This window comes from Bos grunniens, chromosome 17 (genome assembly GCF_055505025.1).
Source record: "Bos grunniens cultivar Pamir isolate PY7600 chromosome 17, Bosgru_T2T1.0, whole genome shotgun sequence".
Classification (NCBI taxonomy): domain Eukaryota; kingdom Metazoa; phylum Chordata; class Mammalia; order Artiodactyla; family Bovidae; genus Bos; species Bos grunniens.
In genome coordinates this window covers 46372348-46391990 of record NC_141181.1, presented here as the reverse complement: position 1 = coordinate 46391990, position 19643 = coordinate 46372348, and the positions used below count along the sequence as shown (strand labels likewise).

Genomic DNA, 19643 nt, shown 5'->3' with positions numbered 1-19643 from the left:
TAGTATGTGTGAAATGTCATGATTTGCATTTCTCTGCTCACTCCTGGGGCTGAGGTATCTTGCACTTGTGGGCTTGCTTTTTCCTCTTTCTCGTGGAAGCGGGGGATGAACGCACTGACTCTACAGGGGAAACGTTTCCCTTCTTTGTGTACTTCCTCGCTGTGCTCTGAGAGCATCTCAGTCAGATGCTCTTACGGCTGAGGTGAAGGGGGCTTGTTGAGGGTCGGAGTTAGATGATGCCCCCACACCAGCTGTACTGTGAAAGCATGAACCAGAGCCTCCTGCTCGCAGTTTAGGTCCATTTTGGAGACGGGTCAGCGCTCAGGGCATCATTCCGGCTCTCTCTTGGTGTTGGAGGAGGCGGGTGCAGGCCGGGTTGGGTGCCGTGGCTGCCTCTCCTGCCGCAGATTTCCTCCTCCATCAGCTGTGAGCCCTGAGTGTAGTGGCTGGGGCAGGGCGCCTCCAGAAAGGATGCCTCAAGATGGAGCCGCATCGGAGTCCTAGAGGGGTTCTGATGCCCTCCGGGTCCCTGCGTGCCTTCCGCCAGAGCCCACAGACCTGCCTTACACAGCAGTGTTCTCAGGCCGTCTTTCCTGCAGAGATTCCTCAGAACTTGGAGTCCAGACACGGAGGACTGTTTTTCTGGGCTGCAGTTGGCCTTTAAACTCTTTTTTCACCGTGTTTGGGGAGTTTGGGTGTGAGTCCTGGGCTGTATGGCATGGGTGGGGGGCGCGGTGGGTAGAGGTGGTGCTCTGTTCTCATTATTGGCTAGTTTCCTGCTTCCTGTCTTTTTTTCTAACTTTATTATTATTTTTAATTGAGGTACAGTTGACATACAACATTATAATATTGTTGGGTGCACAACATAATGACTTGACATTTGTATACATTGCAAGATCACCACAAGTCTGATTAATATCTATCATAGTATGTTGCTACAGAATTTCTTTTCTTGTGATGAGAACTTTTAAGACCTATTCTCAAAAACTTTCAAATATGCAAATAAAACATTATTGACTACAGTTACCATGTTGTATGTTATGTCCCCAGGACTTACTTATTTTATAACTGGAACTTTGTATCTTTTTAATTCCCTTCATCCATTTCACCTACCCCCAACACCCTACCCTACCGCCCCATCCCTGTCTCTGGCACTATCAATATACTCCCTGTTTCAATGAGTTTGGCTTTTGTAGATTCTTCCGGTAAGTGAGATCATACAGTTCTTATCTTTCTCTGCCTGACTTATTTCACATGGAAAAATGCCCTTTGAGGACATTCATGTTGTCTCAAACTGCAGGGTTTCCTTCAGCTGAGTAATATTCAGTGTGTAATATATATTCACATGTATCTATATATATATGCCACATTTATTTATCCATTCATTCCTTGACATTGATTCTGTATCCTGCAACTTTATGGAATTCATTTGTTAGTTCCAACAGTTTTTGGTGGAATATTTAGGGTTTTCTAAAAATCCTAATTTCATTTTTCCCTTTATGATTTGGATGATTTTTATTTCTTTTTCTTGCCTTAATTTTCTGGCTAGGATTTCCAGTATTATTTAACTCCTGTGTTGAATAAGAGTGGTAGGAGTGGGCATCCTTGTCTTGTTTCTCATCTTAGAGGGAAAGCTTTCAACCTTTCATTATTAAATATGTTATTTGTGGGCTTGTCAAGTATGGCCTTTATTATGTTGAGTTTTTAACCATGAACGAATATTGTATTTTGCCAAAGAGTTTTCTGCGTCTATTGAGATGGTAATATGATTTTACCTTTTATTCTATTAATATGGTTTATCCCATTACTGATTGAATATGTTGAACCATCCTTGCATCCCAGGGATAAATTATGGTGTATTATTATTTTTTTTTTAAAGATTCTGTTGAATTCAGTTTGCTAGCATTTTGTTGAAAAATTTTCCATCTGCGTTTATCAGAGATATTGGCCTGTGGTTTTCTTTTCTTGTAGTGTCCTAGCCTGGGTTTGATATCTTGGTAATACTGGCCTTGTACAATGAGTTTGAAAGTGTTCTCTCCTTTTCAATTTGTTAGAAGAGTTTGAGAAGGATGGTGTTAGTTTTTCTTTACATTCTTGGTAGAATTCACCCGTGAACCATCTGGTCTTGGGCTTTTCTTTTTTGGAAGGTTTTTGATTATTGATTCAACCTCATTACTTTATATTAGTTGGATTTTTTGTACTTTCATGATTCAGTGTTGGTAGGTTGTATCTCTCTAGGAATTTATTCATTCTTCTAGGTTTTCCAATTTGTTGGCATATAATTGTTCATAGTACACTCTTACAATTCTAGTATTTCTGTGGTATTACTTGTAATATGCCCTCTTTAATTTCCAGTTTTGTTTGAGTCCTCTATCTTTGTGTGCATGTGTGATACCGTCTCTCAGCTCTAAGTGTCTGAGGCCTTCTCAGGCTGTTCTGTGGACACACCTACTCCATACATCTTATTCCCTCTTGTGATAGAATTCTTAAGCTCACACACCTTCTCTCCATCCTGCAAAGCTCTGGGCTGAGTACTGAGCTTCCTTTTGCTGTCCCAAGGGTGGTGCTGATTGCTCAGATTTGTGGGGTTTCTCCCAGGCTCACATAGTCAGGCCAAATTTCTGCATATGCTCACAGTCCTCTTTCAAAAGCCTCCTCTTGGGGCAGTTGGCAGTATGCACAGGGACCTGCCACATGGTGGTTGTGTGTGTGTGTGTGTCTGTGTGTGTGTGTCTGTATGTGTCTGTGTGTGTGTGTCTGTGTATGTGTGTCTGTGTGTGTCTCTGTGTGTGTGTGTCTCTGTGTGTGTGTGTGTCCGTGTATGTTTGTGTCTGGGTGTGTGTCTGTGTGTGTATCTGTGTGTGTGTATGTGTGTATCTGTGTATATCTGTGTGTGTCTCTGTGTGTGTGTGTGACTCATGGAGCACTGAGGGTTCCTGTGGGCCAGCTTGGGGATTAAGGTCCAGTCTCCTGATGGAGTCTGTAATGTGTTGGGGTCTGTGTCTTTGTCATGCAAGAGCCCTGTCTGCTGTTCTCCCAGCCTGCTCCCTGCCCCTGGTAAGGCAGCACATTCTAGCATTTTGCATGGGATGAAAGAGATGTGAGGCTTTGGCAACGTTAACAGTTGGGGAAGCCAGGTGCTCACTCATACTGTCTCGTTTTACCCTGTGGGAGAAATCAGAGTCCAGGAAGCTCTCTCTTGGCCCCAAGTCGTGCAGGGAATGAGTAATGTGGGTAAAATGAAACTGCTCTTCTGCATTTTTAGAGCGTCCAATTTCAGATTGTTTTGCTCTGACAGTACCTGGAACTTCTCCACGGGACTTCTAGATTTCCACAAGGCTTTCTCCTCTGTCGGTTGTTGTCTAAAGGATGATCTTTGGCAGTAAGATGGTAGAAAACTCTTTGTCTGCCATGATGATGTCACTCCAGAGCAAATGCTTTATTTTGATAAAGTGAAATGTATTAGTTTTATCTTTTGTCAATTATACTTTTGGTATTATGTCTAAGAAATATTTAACAAATCTTAGTTTAAAAAGATTCCCTCCTATATTTTCTTCTAGGCATGCTATAGATTTTTTTATTTTATTGAAGTATATTTGATTTACCGTATTGTATTGATTTCTTCTGTACAGCAAAGTGACTCAGTTATATGTATATGTACATATACATAAACATATTCTTTTCCATTATGATTTGTCACAGGGTATTAAATATAATCTATTCATTTTAATTGTTTTTCTTTTTTATGGCTGAGTAATATTCCATTGTATATATGTACCACATATTCTTTATCCACTTATCTGTCAGTGGGCATCTAGGTTTATCCACTCATCTGTCCATGAGCATCTAGGTTGCTTCCGTGTGTTGGCTATTGTGAATAGTGCTGCTATGAACATAGGGGTGAATGTGTCTTTTCAGATTACAGTTTTATCTGGATATTTACCCAGAAGTGGGATTGGTGGATCATATAGTGGCTCTATTTTTAGTTTTTTAAAGAGCCTCCATACTGTTTTCCATAGTGGCTGCACCAATTTACATTCCCACGAACAGTGTAGGAGAGTTCCCTTTTCTCCATGCCCTCTTCAGCGTTTGTTATTTGTAGACTTTTTGATGATGGTCGTTCTGACTGGTGTGGATGGATGGATACCTCTTGATTTACATTTCTCTAGTAATTAGTGATGTTGAGCATTTTTCATGTGCCTATTGGCCATTTGTATGTCTCCTTTGGAGAAAGTAGACATGTTTTAGTTTAAAAATTTAAGTATACAATCCTTTTAAGATTAAATTTTGTATAAGGTTTGGAGTTTGAGTCAAGACTCATTCTTTTGCCCATCAGTATTCTTGTGGACATCCAGTTGGGCCAGTCTCCTTCATCTGAGGCTCTGTCCTTTTGCCCTTGAATTGTCTTTGCTCCTTTGTCAAATATCAGTTGACTGTATGTGTGTGGTTTTCATTCTGGGATCTCTTGTCTGTTCCATTGTCCATGTGTCTGTTTTTTTCCTACCAATACCACACTGTCTTGATTACTACATCTTTTTACAGCTTTATAGGAAGTCTTGAAATCAGGAAGTGGTGTGAGTCCCCAGACTTTGTTCTTCTCCTTCAGTATTGTGTTGGCTATTCTTGGTATTTTGCCTAGAATTATATTCATATAATTTTTAGAATCAATTTATCAATATATCTAAAGTAGGTTGCTGAAGTATTGATGGGGATTACAATCAGTCTATAAAAACCCATCTTGAACAGTTGATTTCTTAACATTATTGAATCTTTCAATCCATGAATATGGAGTATCTCTTTATTTATTTAGATCTTTAGAATTGGTATAACATCTTTAAATGCTTGGTAGAATTCAGACTGACTGACTTTTGGGTTCCAAAATATTTTTATACTATGTTTTTAAAAAGCGATTGCTCTAAAGTCTGCAAAACAGATTTCAACTAATCTAAATCCATCTTCAAATAAGAGTGTACCACTGATACTTCAGCCACCTTTAACACTGCAATCTTATTCCTCCCTTCCATTCCTCATGACTTTGTTGTCATTCATTTCCTTATGGTATAATCATCTAATACACTGTTACTCTGTGTGCTGTGCTCAGTCACTCAGTTGTGTCCGACTCTTTGCAACCCCATGGGTTGTAGCCCACCAGGCTCCTCTGTCCATGGAATTCACCAGACAAGAATACTGGAGTGAGTAGCCATTTCCTTTACCAGGGGATATTCCCAACCCTGGGATCAAACCCGGGTGTCCTGCATTGTGGGTAGATTCATTGCCATCTGAGCCATCAGGGAAGCCCTCTTAACATATTAATAATGGTTATTTTACATTTCCTGTCAACAACTGTGTAATAGTATGTGGTCTAGTTCTGATACTTGTTTTATTGTTTTACTTGCCTTTTGTTGTTTTGATCGCCTTACAATTTTTTTCTTGTTATTGAAAGCTAAACATATTTGTACTGGGTATTAGAAACTGAGGTAAATAGGTCTTTAGCGTAAGGATTTATGTTAATCTGACTAGAAGCTGAGCTGTGTTGAATGTTCTCTATAGCCGTAGGTGCCTGAGCTTCAATTCCTTCTTTGCTCTTGACTTTGAACTCTCCCTATGGACTGTACTCGTCATAGAGCCTGCATCTTACAGCACTTTCGACCTAATGTATTAATATACTGGCTCTTTTTTGCTGTGATGTTAATACGTGAGGTAGGAGAAATGTTCCATAATATTATAATAAATCTCCATCTTTTAGAGAGTCTGCGTCTAGGGAGGTGACTCTCAGAACTGTTGCTCTAGTGTTTCGTCCCTCTCTGGGGAGACAGGAAGCCCAGAGGGGGCTAGGAAGTCAGGAATGCCCTTCCCCTCAGACAGAAAAAGGCTTTGATAAGCACTTCCTGCGAAAAGTAGGGTAGTTGTTGATAATATGATGGGAGGGAGCTATGACTCCTTGTTTTCTGGCTGCCATTTTTTTTCTGTCACTTAGCCAAGTGCACACTGGCTGCGGTGAAGATACTTTCTCTCCTCCAACCCCCTGACCTCTTTATCGCCTCTCTGGAGACTCAGAGACCTTAGAACAAAGAAGCCAGCATGCAGGGTCTCGACTGCAGTTCCCAGGGCTCTGATCTTCCCTCCTGGATACTTTGGTGTTGCATAACCCCCCTGGGACGTGGACTCAAAGCTGGAAACAATACAGAAAGTGGGTACAGAATCCTCAAATCCCCCAAGGTTAAGTTCCCACTCAGGCAGAGTGGAATCTGAAACAGAGAGATCAGTTTCTTCAAGTCAGTGTGACTTTTGAGTTCAAGCTGCAGCAGCTCGAACTCCATCCTCTGAACAGCAGGAGCAGGTGCAGCAGACACGGGGTCTGCATTCCAAGACCCCTTGTTCTTTGTTGAGAGAACTCTGAATCTCCTGGGTGTCTCAGGGAAGGGTAACCCAGCCCCAATGCAGGGGCACATCCTGATGGGTCTAAATGGCCTAGGTGGGTCGTTGGTTCACATGGCCAGGTGGTCCAGTGGTTAAGACTCCCTGCTTCCAATGCAGGGGTTGTGGGTTCGATCCCTGGTAGGGGAACTAAAATCCCGCATGTGTGCGGTGCTGCCAATAAATAAATAATAAAAAATTAAAGATATTTAAAAAATGACCTTTGTGGTCCCATTCTCCTTCCCAGAGATTGGTTTGCTCAAAGGCACAGGATGATGTGTGAGGGGACACTGATGTCTGCCCAGGAAACCTGGAGCCATGGTGTGACAGAGGGCAGGTGGCCAGGCCACAGCTGACCCCCGAGGATAGGTGTGGAGAAGATGGAGAGGACCGGGGCTCCTGTCTGCAGGCAGGCTGGCTTTGTGGATGGTCCTGGAGGTGCAGCCAGGAGAGACACCAGCAGAGTTCCCTGTTGCTCACAGCTGGGCTCCCCTCCATGTCCCCAAGCAGCAGGACGGGCCCTGTGTGCCTCCTGCTTGGGGCTGAGGGAGGGACGGCTGAAGGGAGTTGCAGTCCACGGGGTGGGGACACCACTCAGAGACTGCCCTGTCGTCTCCCCAAGCCCATTCCTCCATCCTTGCAGCCATTCCTGGGGGAGACTTCATCACGAAGAGTAATGGACCAAATGGAGTCTGTCCAGATAAACGAGTTAATGGCCTGACAGCTGCATCTGTGTAGCTTGTTCACTTAATTGGATATTCTGGAGCTTCCTCTGCTTCAAGCTGTGTTTGTCGATTAAACAGCAAGCATCCCTGGCCCCAGGTTCTATTCCTGGTTTTACACATTCCCTGGGGTGAGAGAGCTTTCCTAAGTGTATTGACTTTCTCCCTTCTCTCCCTGCTGGATCCTATAGATGGATGCTCTGCTGTGTTTAGTCGCTCAGTTGTGTCCGACTCTTTGTGACCCCGTGGACTGTAGCCTACCAACCTCCTCTGTCCATGGGGTCTCCAGGCAAGAATACTGGAGTGGGTTGCCATGCCCTCCTCCAGGGGATCTTCTCAACCCAGGGATCAAACCCAGGTCTCCCACATTGCAAGCGGATTCTTTACCAACTGAGCCACCAGGGAAGCCCTATAGATGGATACTGGGCAGGTTCTTTCCACATGGGATAGGGAACACGGGACACAGAGAATGCTCACACCTGGCCCTGCTAGAAGAGTTCCTCTGACTTTCCCAGCACTCATCCCAGGAGACAGGCTGTGGGTGCCATGGCTTTGTGTGAAGCTGGTCCCCAAATTTGGAGGTGGCTGAGAAGGTTGGGAGACTAGAGTCAGGTAAGGACAGTGGCTTTAGCCAGAATGTAGATGTGGGGGCTGGAGCTCAAGCAGCCATCTTGGAACATGAGGAAGAATCAGCTATTGGGGAATTCCTAGACACAGGATAGAGGAGCTTCCTTCCCTATGACCATGAACAATATTGCCAGCACTGGCCACACTTCTCTAGGCTTGGGTTTTGTGAGGGAGAGTAGCTTCTGTCCTGTGTGAGCACCTGTGGACTGTGGTTTGTAGTTACTCACAGCTGTCTTGCCCAACCCTATGCAGCCACAGTGGGTGCATTTCTTCCTTCCGTGCTGTGCTGACTGGACAGAGCAGCTGCTGTCCAGCTCCTCAGAGAACAACGTGCTCGCAAGTCCCCTGGGGCTGCTGACACTGCAGATACTGATGCCGGGGCCTGTGATTCTGCATTTCTGACCTCCCAGGGGATGCCAGGTATATGTAACTCCCTGACCACACTTGGGGCCTAGAACTCCTCTACCTCAAGTCTCAACCCAGGTGTTCTCACCGTCCCAGCCAGGGTAGCTCCTGCCCGGCTCTGCCCACAAGAGCAGCTGCTGGAGAAGAGCAATCATCAGAGAGGATTTTCATGTGATGGGTCAGTGGGGAACAGGGGCTCTTCAGTGATGTGGGTCCTGGAGGAAACCCATCACCTCCCCTCACCTGGCTGCTCCTGCAAGCTTCATTCCACAGCAGGAAACTGGGCCATCATGATATGAGAGGCCCAGAATGGGTCCAGAGGATGAGTTAATATTTGAAGCAGGTTTTCTGAGCCTTTTCTGGGTTTTCAGAGTGGTTTGCCTTCTACCTTCCAAAGGTTGGTTAGAAATTGAAGGCTGCAGCCTAGGATCCCTGATTATCATTCCATCCATTCGCATCCAAAGATGCTCAGTCCCCTCCCAACTGCTGGTCAGCCTGGACTCAGAAGGTCACTCCCTCCAGCCCCTCCCACCCTCCCTGTGGCCTCTGCATAAACCCTCACTGTAAGCACTGCTGGGGAAAGCGCAGCGCCTGGACAAGAGAGCGGGGCTGCAGGGACGGTCACAACCTCTCGCCGGGGCCCACGGTCCTCAGCGCCTTCTCTCATTACCACACTGCTCCACAGGGAATGGGTCTGGGCTTCACCAGCTCCTATGGTGAATCCTCAGACCTCCCACTCATACTTGTGCAGTCTTCCTGGCCAGCTGAAAGATTTCTGCTGCTTTGTGTGTGAAATCTCCATATCACTTTTTTTTTTTTTTTTTGAGCAATGAATCAAGCTTTAGGGAGCTCATCTATTTATTTGTTTGCATTTATGAATTTTTAAAGAGTATCTTCTTTAGTCAGAAGTTTCAAGATCAGGGATTATGGGGAGAAAATTAGCCAGTGAATATTAGACTCCAGGTACACTAATATATTTAAATTAATTTCCAACTCTCATCAATTTCCATAGCTGTAATCAGTGCTAAAATAGTTTTTTTGGGGTTCTGCTATATCATCATCATTGTTGCCTTTTATATCCATCCCCAAGCATCCAAGAGCTAGCAACTCTGTTTGGATGATAAGAAGCATTTTAAAATGTTTTCTTTTTTCTTATAAAATGCATAATCATTGTAGAAAGTGTGTTAATTACTGATGAGCAAAAGGAAGGAAAAGAATCACCTATTAATATGATGCTGCCAGTGAGACAACAGTGACAAATATCCTGTGGTTTTTCAGGTGTTTGTATGAGTTTGAGTGTGTACACACATACCTGTGTGTGCATCTATCTCAATGACAATGAATTCTGATTGCACACACTTTTTTGTACCCGCTTTTCCCTAACAATTAAATGTATCAATAGAGTGTAGCTTTTTAATAACATCAAATCATTCTCCTGCAGCAGGAATTGTCCTCTGGCTCACAGAGTCCCCCAAGGAGTCTTTAAAAGTAACTGGACTCCTGGGTTCTCCCTGGAGGCTCTGATGGTGGTGGTGCCTGCTGTTTTATCTTAGGGATAACCAGGTTCTTATATTTAATCAATTACATGCTGTTGGAGTCTTAGGATATTTTTGCCGTTATAAGTCTATACGAGAGATAATTGCCATTGTGAAATATCTGTAGATGTACCTTTGCATACATCAGTTATCGTGGATAAATTCTGGAAGTTGGATCACTGGGTCAAAAGTTTCCACCCTCTATCACGTACCAACTTGTCACTCACGCTTCGGAGAGAAGAGACCCAGAGACCCTGTGTGGCAGGAAGGACTGAGCCATCTGCCCACAGCTTAGCCAGCCTGGGAAAGATGAGAGTTGTTCCTGGTGGGAACAACTCCTAGAAGTAAGATCTAAGATGGGGATACAGACACCCCCATGGCATTGTGTCCTAATGAGGTGGGCTAGGTACTCCTGTGGTGATGGGTCTCTCCTCAGGTGGAGAAAGTGCCCAGACTGATGGCCTGCATCCACCCTCCGTGCTGCCTGGGAGAATCCATGTCATCAGTTACAGAGCTGCTGCTACTGCTTCAGTCGTGTCCAACTTTGTGCGACCCCATGGACTGCAGCCTACCAGGCTCCTCCGTCCATGGGATTTTCCAAGCAAGAGTACTGGAGTGGGGTGCCATTTCCTTCTCCAAGTTACAGAGCAGGAAGCCCCAAAGACAGTGGCTGAGCCCACACAGCGCTCAGACTTCCACCCACCTCCAGAAACGTCTGAGGCTCAGTCTTTCGTGACCCCTTTGTCGAGCTCCTTTCTTAGGACAATGACTGGCTGTGTGCGGCCCTCAAAAGCATCTCTTACAATCAACTGGGAGTCTCAGACAGCAGACGAAGGTTGCTTCACAACCACGTTTAGCTTATCTGTTGCAAGGGCTTAGCTGTTCCTGGTTATCTTGCATTCCAGGGCTCAGAGCTGGAACCCAAATTTCCTATATAGCATACTCTTCCTGCATGGATTAGGATTTATTTATTTGACTCTGGTACATCTGTTTTATTAGTTCTAATGTGCTTAATCTTATTTAAAGCTTTATTTGTATCTTATTTTTGCTTCAATGTTCTCTCCTCAAGTCATAGAATTAGAATCTTATTGTAGTTTTTTGCCCATTAATTTCACCTCTGGGTCCTCAAATGGTTTTCAAAGCCAATACACATGGTTCAAGAGTGTTTTTACTCAGTGTTCTCACTTCTGAGTGGAGCATTCACCATTTATAAACAGGGGCTTGAAGCTCAAAGAGGTGCCACAAACCACTGTTATACTTAAAATTAGGTCAATAAGACTGGAAGGAGGAATATACCATTATTTGATTAAGTTAAATACTCAAAAAATAAACCATTTGTTGCCACTATATAAACCTAAGAGAGGACTTGCATGTTTAAAGACATACACTGCAGTGATACATTTAGGAAAGACTGAATTAAAAAAAAAATGTTTCAGAATCACATTCGAACTTTACATACAACCATTCCACGTCTGCCACTGATGGGTCAGTCTGCAGGTTTATAAGTTAACACGGTGGTTTCCATTGGTTTCCACGGGGATGACGCACACCCCCTGGCTGGAGAGAACCCACACAAACCATCCTGCAGACTCTGGGAACTGGCTGGAGGTTGGCGTGTGGGAAGGCCCAGCCCAGGTGAGAGCTGGCTGGGTGTCAGGAGCACCAGATCCTTACCCTGGTGCATGAGGCAGGTGGGACTCCACCCCTTATCTCTGTGAAGAAACAGCCCAAGACCTGGGGAGGATGGGGCAGGTCTGTGCTTACACCTCTAAGGGCAGTGATCAGTGTGGTGGGTGCAGAATTGGGGGTGGGGGAAGGATAGTGATCAGTGGGTATGGCACAGCCCCTGCCCAGGGGTCTGGGGTCATTGCTACAGCCTCTGGACCTTATTGAGGATGAAGCCTCTCTCATCATCCAATACATGTTCATTGAGTACCTGCCACATGGTAGGGAAAGTTCTAGAAGTTGAGGAGGAGACACTGAACAGGTCAGACCAAGCTCCTGTCCTGTTAGAGATGATGTCCTGGTGGACAAGGCCAATGGTGATCAAGTGTTGGAACCATGGACATGGTGACACCAGGTGGTGATGTGTGTTCTGAGGACCAAGATGCAGGGCAATGTGATGGACTGTGTGTGTGTGTGTGTGTGTGTGATCTGTAGGAGTGTGTGTGTAAATGGAGTTTGTGTGGATTTGTAAGTGGGTGGGGTATGTGTGGATGTGAGTGAGTATGTGTGAGTGTGCAGGGGTGCATATATATCTCTATGTATGAAAGTGTGCATATATGGGTAAGTGTGTAAATATAATACAGGTGTGTTTATATGTATGAGTATGTTTTGGGCTTCCCAGGTGGCGCTGGTGGTAAAGAATGTGCCTGGGAATGCAGGGGAATTAAGAGACCCAGGATCCATTCTGGGTTGACAAGATCCTTTGGAGGAGGGCATGGCAACCCTCTCCAGTATTCTTGCCTGGAAAATCCCATGGACAGAGGAGCCTGGCAGGCTACAGTCCATAGGGTTACAAAGAGTTGGACACGACTGAAACAACTTAGCACACAGCATACGTCTACACACACTAATTCTAAGGTAGAACAGGGGTCAGTGAAAGCTTTTCTGAGGATTGACAGTTAAGATGAAGTTTTTGGGAAAACGGTGGAAGAAGGAACAGGAAGTCGAGAGGAGCTGAGCGGGAGCAGGTGAAGTCTCAGAGGACAAGATGCAGGAGACAAGGTGGGCGGGGCAAGGTCACGTATGGAACCGGCGGGACGTCAACGAAGACACGTACTAGGGATCAACTCTCCAGGACTTATAAGATTCTGGGTGTGGGATGTGATGCTAACCAGGAAACCATGGATGAAGCCCAAACCTCTGCCCTAAACATGAAGGCAGCTTTGCTGTCGAGATGGGGATCACATGAAAGAAAAACATCCCAGGATGGGGTACATGCCAGCAAAATCCTGATGGTCACATGGTCGGACACTTCCTCAGCAGCCCCAGGATAAAGGGCTGTGAATATTTCTAGAATTTCAATAGCCCCAAGATCCAGATCCCCAGTGGGTCTTTTCAAGTCTGCCTGAGAGCTTCAGAGAATTCTTTTTATCATCTACCAGCGATGGATTATTCACATAGCTTCCAGTGGGCACTCTTCATTTCTGTGTAATAGGTCCAGACGCTCCCCAGAAATTATTCCATTAGTGACCTCGTTTCCAGCCTCACATGACTTTATCAAGCTTTCTCTTAGGAATTAAAATGTCATGTCTCCTCTCACCTGACGGCGACTCCACTGCAGAGTTTAGCTTTGCTGCAGAGCCTGATGAGGTTGCAGACTGTGCGCATCTAACCACAGGCAGTTTTTCACAACGTGACCTTTGTACACTCCTGGGAACTGTTGAAGGCATTCCCCTGGAAACGTGGACTTTTCTCTCCAAACATGCACACCACAGGGACCAGGGAGGGGACATTGTACTGCTGGGAAACACAGGGGCTCGGGATGTGGACGTAGTAGGGGCTGAGTGAAGACTGCTGTGGGTCCTGGGAAGTCAAAGGAGGGGTGGGGCAGCAGGGCAGACTGAGAGGAGGTGGAGGGAGCTGTCCGCCCCAGGACTGGATCCTCTGAGGTGTGCGATATGAATGGGCCACATCAGATCTGATCTTAGAGATGTCCCTCTGGAGGCCTGGGAGGGAGCCGCTGGCGAGTTTGTTAAATAGGAAATTTCCCAGGGCAGTGATGGTAAAGTGCAGGACCACAGGCTGGGAGACTCCCAGATGCTTAACCTGGCCTACATCTCGCCCCGTATCCCTCAGAAACTGCTACGCTGCTTGTAAGGCAATTAACCCCAAAACCATGAGTTGTTTCCTTGAATAAAGGACAAGCTCATTACTATGTTATTTTATTTTTGTCTTTTGCTTAAACGGATGTCACAATCATCACCCCATCTTAAATGTTTTCCATAGAATTTTGCAAAGTTGTGTCACAAATGTGCCACCGTTTTCACATCAGCACCTCATGGTGGGAACTTCTAGGTGGCGGGACAGCAGACATCAGTCATTTTCCTCACAGTGTCCCATTAGCTGGAGTGTTCATAGCCTTGTCACACTCAGAGCTCTCGTTAGGGAGGACGGTGTCATTCCTACAAGAAGGCTTCAGAGTCAGGGCAGAACCAGATCCCCTGGTGAAGGTTCCTGTGCTCTGTTATGAATCACCTGGCCCGACAGCATGGCCATGCTCTGACTACCAAATTCAGATGTGCTGGTGGGAGACCTTGGGCTCCAGTCTAGTTCCTGTAAACTCGGGGGACACAGAGATTACCCCAGAAACTTGGCGTAGAAATTCACATGGGCAGATGCTAGAGGAGGAGAGGGCGCACCCTTCCTGGGGCTGGTGAGGGAAGGAGCATTGTAGAACGGGAAGCTGGCTTCCCAGGCTGACTGTGGGGTATAGGGTGCAGTCCCCAGGGGACTTGAGGCTCTTATTCCTGAAGCAAGGATCCCTGCAGGACGCCCATTCAAGCTAAGTTTCTGGGAAGGCTGTTTAGCCCGAGCCTGGGTCTTGCTGACTGAGCACGTGCTTAGGAACCTGGTTGACAGGTGTCATCTGCTCCAGGTGACGGTCCCAGGATAAGCATCCACTCACCAGGTGAAAATGACAAAGGCAACCCACGCTGGGTAACTGAAGCATTGGGCCTGTGTTCCCCTTCCCAGACCCAGATTTCAGAGACAGATTCAAAGGTAGGTCTCCCGGGTCAGTCCAGGACCCTTTCCTGCAACTGTGAGCCCGTTTCAGGCAAAATCTCTTACATGACTGGACAGTAGCATGTACCACCTGGGGTGTGTCCACCGGTGCATTGATTATTTAGCACTGTCTGCATGGAAGAAACAGCAAATGCAGGGAAGGCATTTGCTGAACCCCCTTAATGTGCCTAAAGTCAGATCCTTCCAGGAACTCAGTTGTCACAGATCCCCTCCTGGAAGGCTCACAAATGGGGACGGTTGACTCTTGTCACAGGAGAGGAGACACTGCATCCAGACAAAGCTTGTCACAAGCTATCCTGCCTCGCATCTGTTCTTCCAAGTTTCCTGCCATCTTTCCTAAAGTACCCCTCACTCTCCCCTGAGAGGCCTACAACTCCTTCCCCTTTCCTTACTAAGATCATTTTTAGTCTTTATTCAAGTCAGATTGGGAGAATTACTCATTTTCCTGGTTGTCTACTGTGCATGTTGAGGTGCATATGTTAATAAAGTTCTGTTTGATTTTCTCTTGTCTTTCATTATACGATTCTCAGTCAAGGAGAACACAGGAGGGTAGAGGGAAAATATTGTCCTCTTTACATCAGCAAGCTTAACAAGCTAGCCCTTTCTCACATGGAGCTCTCCTAGCTGATGCTGACGCTTTTGTTTTCAATTAAACTTGTTGATTAAGGGCAAGGCTCCCTTTGCTGAAGGTTGTGCAACAGTAATTAGTATTGAGGCTGCAAAGAGCAAAGAGCTTTATTTGGGAGTTGCAGATTCAGGTAAAACCTAACAGAGTTCCAGGAAAGAGAAAGAGTCATGAGCTTATAAAAGCCAAAGCCAGGAGGTTGCTCAAGAATTGTGATTCACTGTGATTCAAGAAAGGAAATATTTGTGCCCTAAGGGATAGGCTGTCAGGAGTTATTTTAGGGCAATGGCCTGATAAATATCTTGAGTTTCTGGCACATATTATGGATGCCTGCATTAAGACAGTAAGTGATCAAATAAACCTTAATTATGTCAAACTGGTTCATAATACTTTTCAGGTCTATTACATTCTTCTACTCCTCTGTATATTCATCCTATTAATTTCTGAGAATTCAATATTGAAATGTCAACTAAAAAATCTTAATTTACCTACTTAAACAGTTGTAGTATATAGTGGAACTATATGTAACTTTGTTCTGTATTTTCCAGGTCTCCTGTAAATGTGTGATCATTTTTAATAACTTACAAAATAAAGAAGAAAGATTTAAAAGGCAGTAAGTGGTCAAAAGATCAGATTCCATCTGGGCTGAAACATACATAAATCATGCTTCCTTAATGACCTCCCAGCTCCATTTTAGGGAGCTCTCTTAGAAAGTTACTTGCCACGGTATAGGGAAACAGGTGAGTATGTGAGAGTTATGCTTTTGGAGAGTTTATGGCTACATTTAAGCAACAGGGATCCATTTAGGAAGTGAGCTGTAAATGGCATTCAAAATAGAAGTTCATGGATCTTCACTGGGCTTCCCAGGTGGCAACAGTGGTAAAGAACCCACCTGCCAATGCAGGAGACATAAGAGGCGCAGCTTTGGCCCCTGAGTCAGGAAGCTTCCCTGGAGGAGGAAATGGTAACCCACTCTAGTATCCTTGCCCGGGAAATCTCATGGACAGAGGTGAGCTACAGTCCACGGGGTTGCAAAGAGTCAGAGATGACTTAGCGAATAAAATGACAACCATCTTGAGATGCTATAATAACGTCAAGAACCATTCTGTTTTGTAAGACTGTCTTTATTATTAAAGATATTTCAGAATTTTAAAGATTTATAACTTGTTGGGGAAATTTGGTTAAAGCTTGTATGTGAGTAATGACATCTTCAAGTTCCAGTGAGGGGAAAAAAATATGGTAAATGGCAAACCTAGCCCATCCTGCTTTTTAAAGGAATAATTTTCAGAGGTTGTGTTGAGAGTTGTGTGACTATGCACTTCAGTTCAGGCAAGTCCTGTGGTACAACATCCTATCCACCTTGGAGGGACCGAGTCTATTTGCTGTGTTTCCTGGGAGGAGAGGAAAATGTCCGACAGATGCATAAACAGGTTTTCCTAGGTTATAGTTAGGACAATTTTGACATCTCTGATGAATTCAGGAGGCTTTCTTTGGGCCTCCAATAACATTGCTTTCCCCATTTTATCACTATTTCTAATGAGTTAATTCATATACATGATTCAAAATTTATTTTTACATTAAAGATCTGATTCATTAGAACAGAATTGACAATGAAAATGGATTATTTCATGACACACAGAGTCTTAACGTAATAAAAAGAATTATGACTGATAACATACTAGGACATATCCAAATTTTGGGAGTTTCCTGTAATTTCTAGAACATTTATGTTAATAACATTTATCCATACAGTACAACCTAAGAAGATTTATCATCCTTTATTTGACAATGCTTTTCTTGTAATTTAGCCTACCAAATAAGCTTGATTAGTTTAATGTCTCTTTTATAAACAGAGAAAATAAATCTTTTGAGGTATTCCAGGGACCCTTCTGGAAAATCTCAAAGTTATTTCCAAGTTAATAAGACTTCAGTTAGAATGTGATTTGTGGGGAGCTTATTAAAAATATCGAAAGTTTTACAAACATTTGATCAAATAGGATCTTAGGTCACTGAAAAACAATATTTAGTTATCCATTTACTCAAAGTGACAAAGATGCCACAGGCAAATATAGAAAATTAAATAGTTGTAAAGAGTCTTGCCTACGAGTTATAGAATCTTTGTTTTTCTACACAGATTACATCAAAAGTAAAACCTTTGCCCACAGTTTCCCATTAAGACTAGACCAATAATCTGAAACACTTTGTTCTTTAAACAGAGAGAAAAAAAAATATATTTTGATACTAGCTTTTGATATTGAGTCATTTACTCAATTAAGTTCATTCCAATCTCAACCAGTTCTGACCGCACACGAAATTCTCTTCCAAAGATTTCTCTTTAATAAACCTTCTTTTACCTAAAACACACATTCTACTTTCCTTGCTTATGTAGATGTTCCTTTCCTTCCTCCCCCCTCTCTCCATGCCTCTCGCTATATATATAACTTTAATCACATATATTAGAAATTTTAAACTCCAAGAAACTTTTGATTTCCAGTGAGAACTAAAAGGGAAGCAATTTTCTTTTATGTTAGTATTCTGTAGGTTGGCAAGTTTATATGTTTTATGATTTCTAGAAATATGTTTTCTCATAGAAAAATTTCACTGTGGCACTAAACATGTTACTAATTGCCCCAAATACCTTTTGTTTCTCTGAAAAACTGCCTATGTTTATCTGCCTGTGTTCAGTAATTAATGTTTTGGTATCACATATTATTTAGGAATGAGCTACATATTGAATGACTTTAACTTAACTCATTGTTTAACTTAATTTAGCAAAATGCTAAGGATGAAGTTACCAAAGAGATTTGGGAAGCTATTTTAAGTTGATATATCACAAAACATAATTATTCTTAAAGCGTTCACCTAAAACTCTTATTCAATTTATGTTAATTTACATTCTTATGAAACAAAAGTAGATGTTTTTCTGGAATTCCCTTGCTTTCTCTATGATCCAGCAAATGTTGGCGATTTGATCTCTGGTTCCTCTGCCTTTTCTAAACCCTTTAAACAGTATGTACATCTGGAAGTTCTCAACTCAAGTACTGCTGAAGCCTATCTTGAAGGATGCTGAGCATAACCTTACTAACATGGGAAGTGAGTGCAATTGTCCAGTAGTCTGAACATTCTTTAGTATAGCCCTTCTTGGGAACTAGAATGAAGATTGATCTTTTACAGTCATGTGGCCACTGCAGCTATGAAATGACAAGATGATTGCTTCTTGGAAGGAAAGCTATGACAAACCTAGCCAGTGTATTAAAAGGCAGAGACATCACTTTGCCAATAAAGGTCTGTATAGTCAAGGCTATGGTCTTTCCAGTAGTCATGTACAGATGTAAGAGTTGGACTATGAAGAAGGCAGAGCGCTGAAGAATTAATGTTTTCAAACAGTGGTGCTGGAGAAGAAGACTCTTGAGAGTCCCTTGGACAGCAAGAAGATCAAACTAGTCAATCCTGAAGGAAATCAACCCTGAATATTCATTGGAAGGACTGATGCTGAAGCTCCAGTACTCTGGCCACGTGATGCAAAGAACTGACTCACTGGAAAAGACCCTGATGCTGGGAAAGATTGAAGACAGAAGGAGAAGAGGGCAACAGAGGGTGAGATGGTTGGATGGCATCACTAATTCAACAGACATGAATGTGGGCAAATTCTGGGAAATGGTGAGATGTCAACAGGGAAGCCTGGTGTGCTGCAGTCCATAGGGTCACAAAGAGTTGGACACGACTGAGGAGCTGAACAACAACAACAACTTATTAAAGTATTTTTCTGTACAAATTTCATAATAGAGATAACATAATATTACTTGACTTTTAGTAAACCTAGATACAATAAAAGTGTTATACTTAATGTTGCTAACTCTGAAGAAATGTTTATATTAATTAAACCAACAGACTTAAACTAACTATAATATTGAATATTTTCCCAGATCAAGTGAACCCAAAACTCATTTGGGTTGCTTTTTTTATATATTTCTGAGAAGTTTATATAAGTGCTTGTTGGTTTAACCTAATTAAATAGAGCTCTTTTAAAAATTAATTTTGGCAATACCATTTTGGAGGTATAAAGACACCATTTTTATGACATACATGCATAGACATACGTACATACAGGTATACACAGAAATCTCATAGTTTTCACTTTAAAAGCTTAGTCATGAATCAGGTACAATACAAAACTCATTAGTTTATAAATAACAGTTGAAATAAGTAAGTCCACCTGCTCAGATGGCTAAAGTCTTTCATTATGTGTGGAAAAGACTTTAAGATCCATATTTGTGCTTGACAAAGAATTTTAAAAAGGCTATTTGAGCAAGAGAGGCCTTCTAACAGTTTGTATATAAAAATACCTTGCTCCTTTTCTTTTTTCTTCTAACCTTGGGAGTTGGAGGTGGTCTAAATAAGAGTTCCCAGAGAGGTTACAAAGCTTTTGAGACAAATAGGGGAGATTTTGGGGTTGTTGAAAAAGAATCTGTGGATTTTAACTGCCTTGAACTGCATGTCTAGTTTTGCAAAGATTTATAAGGTATAACCTAAATGATAAATATATTGATCCACCCATCCGAC

General features: G+C 43.3%; 1 long non-coding RNA gene across 1 annotated transcript; it reads left to right on the top strand.

Annotated features, from left to right (window-relative positions):
- Positions 1 to 15887: 15887 nt before the first annotated feature.
- Positions 15888 to 18927, top strand: LOC147355291 (uncharacterized). Its single transcript, XR_015144903.1, has 2 exons — positions 15888 to 16089; positions 18091 to 18927. It is a non-coding gene; the product is annotated as an uncharacterized LOC147355291 (long non-coding RNA).
- The last annotated feature ends 716 nt before the right edge of the window (positions 18928 to 19643 follow it).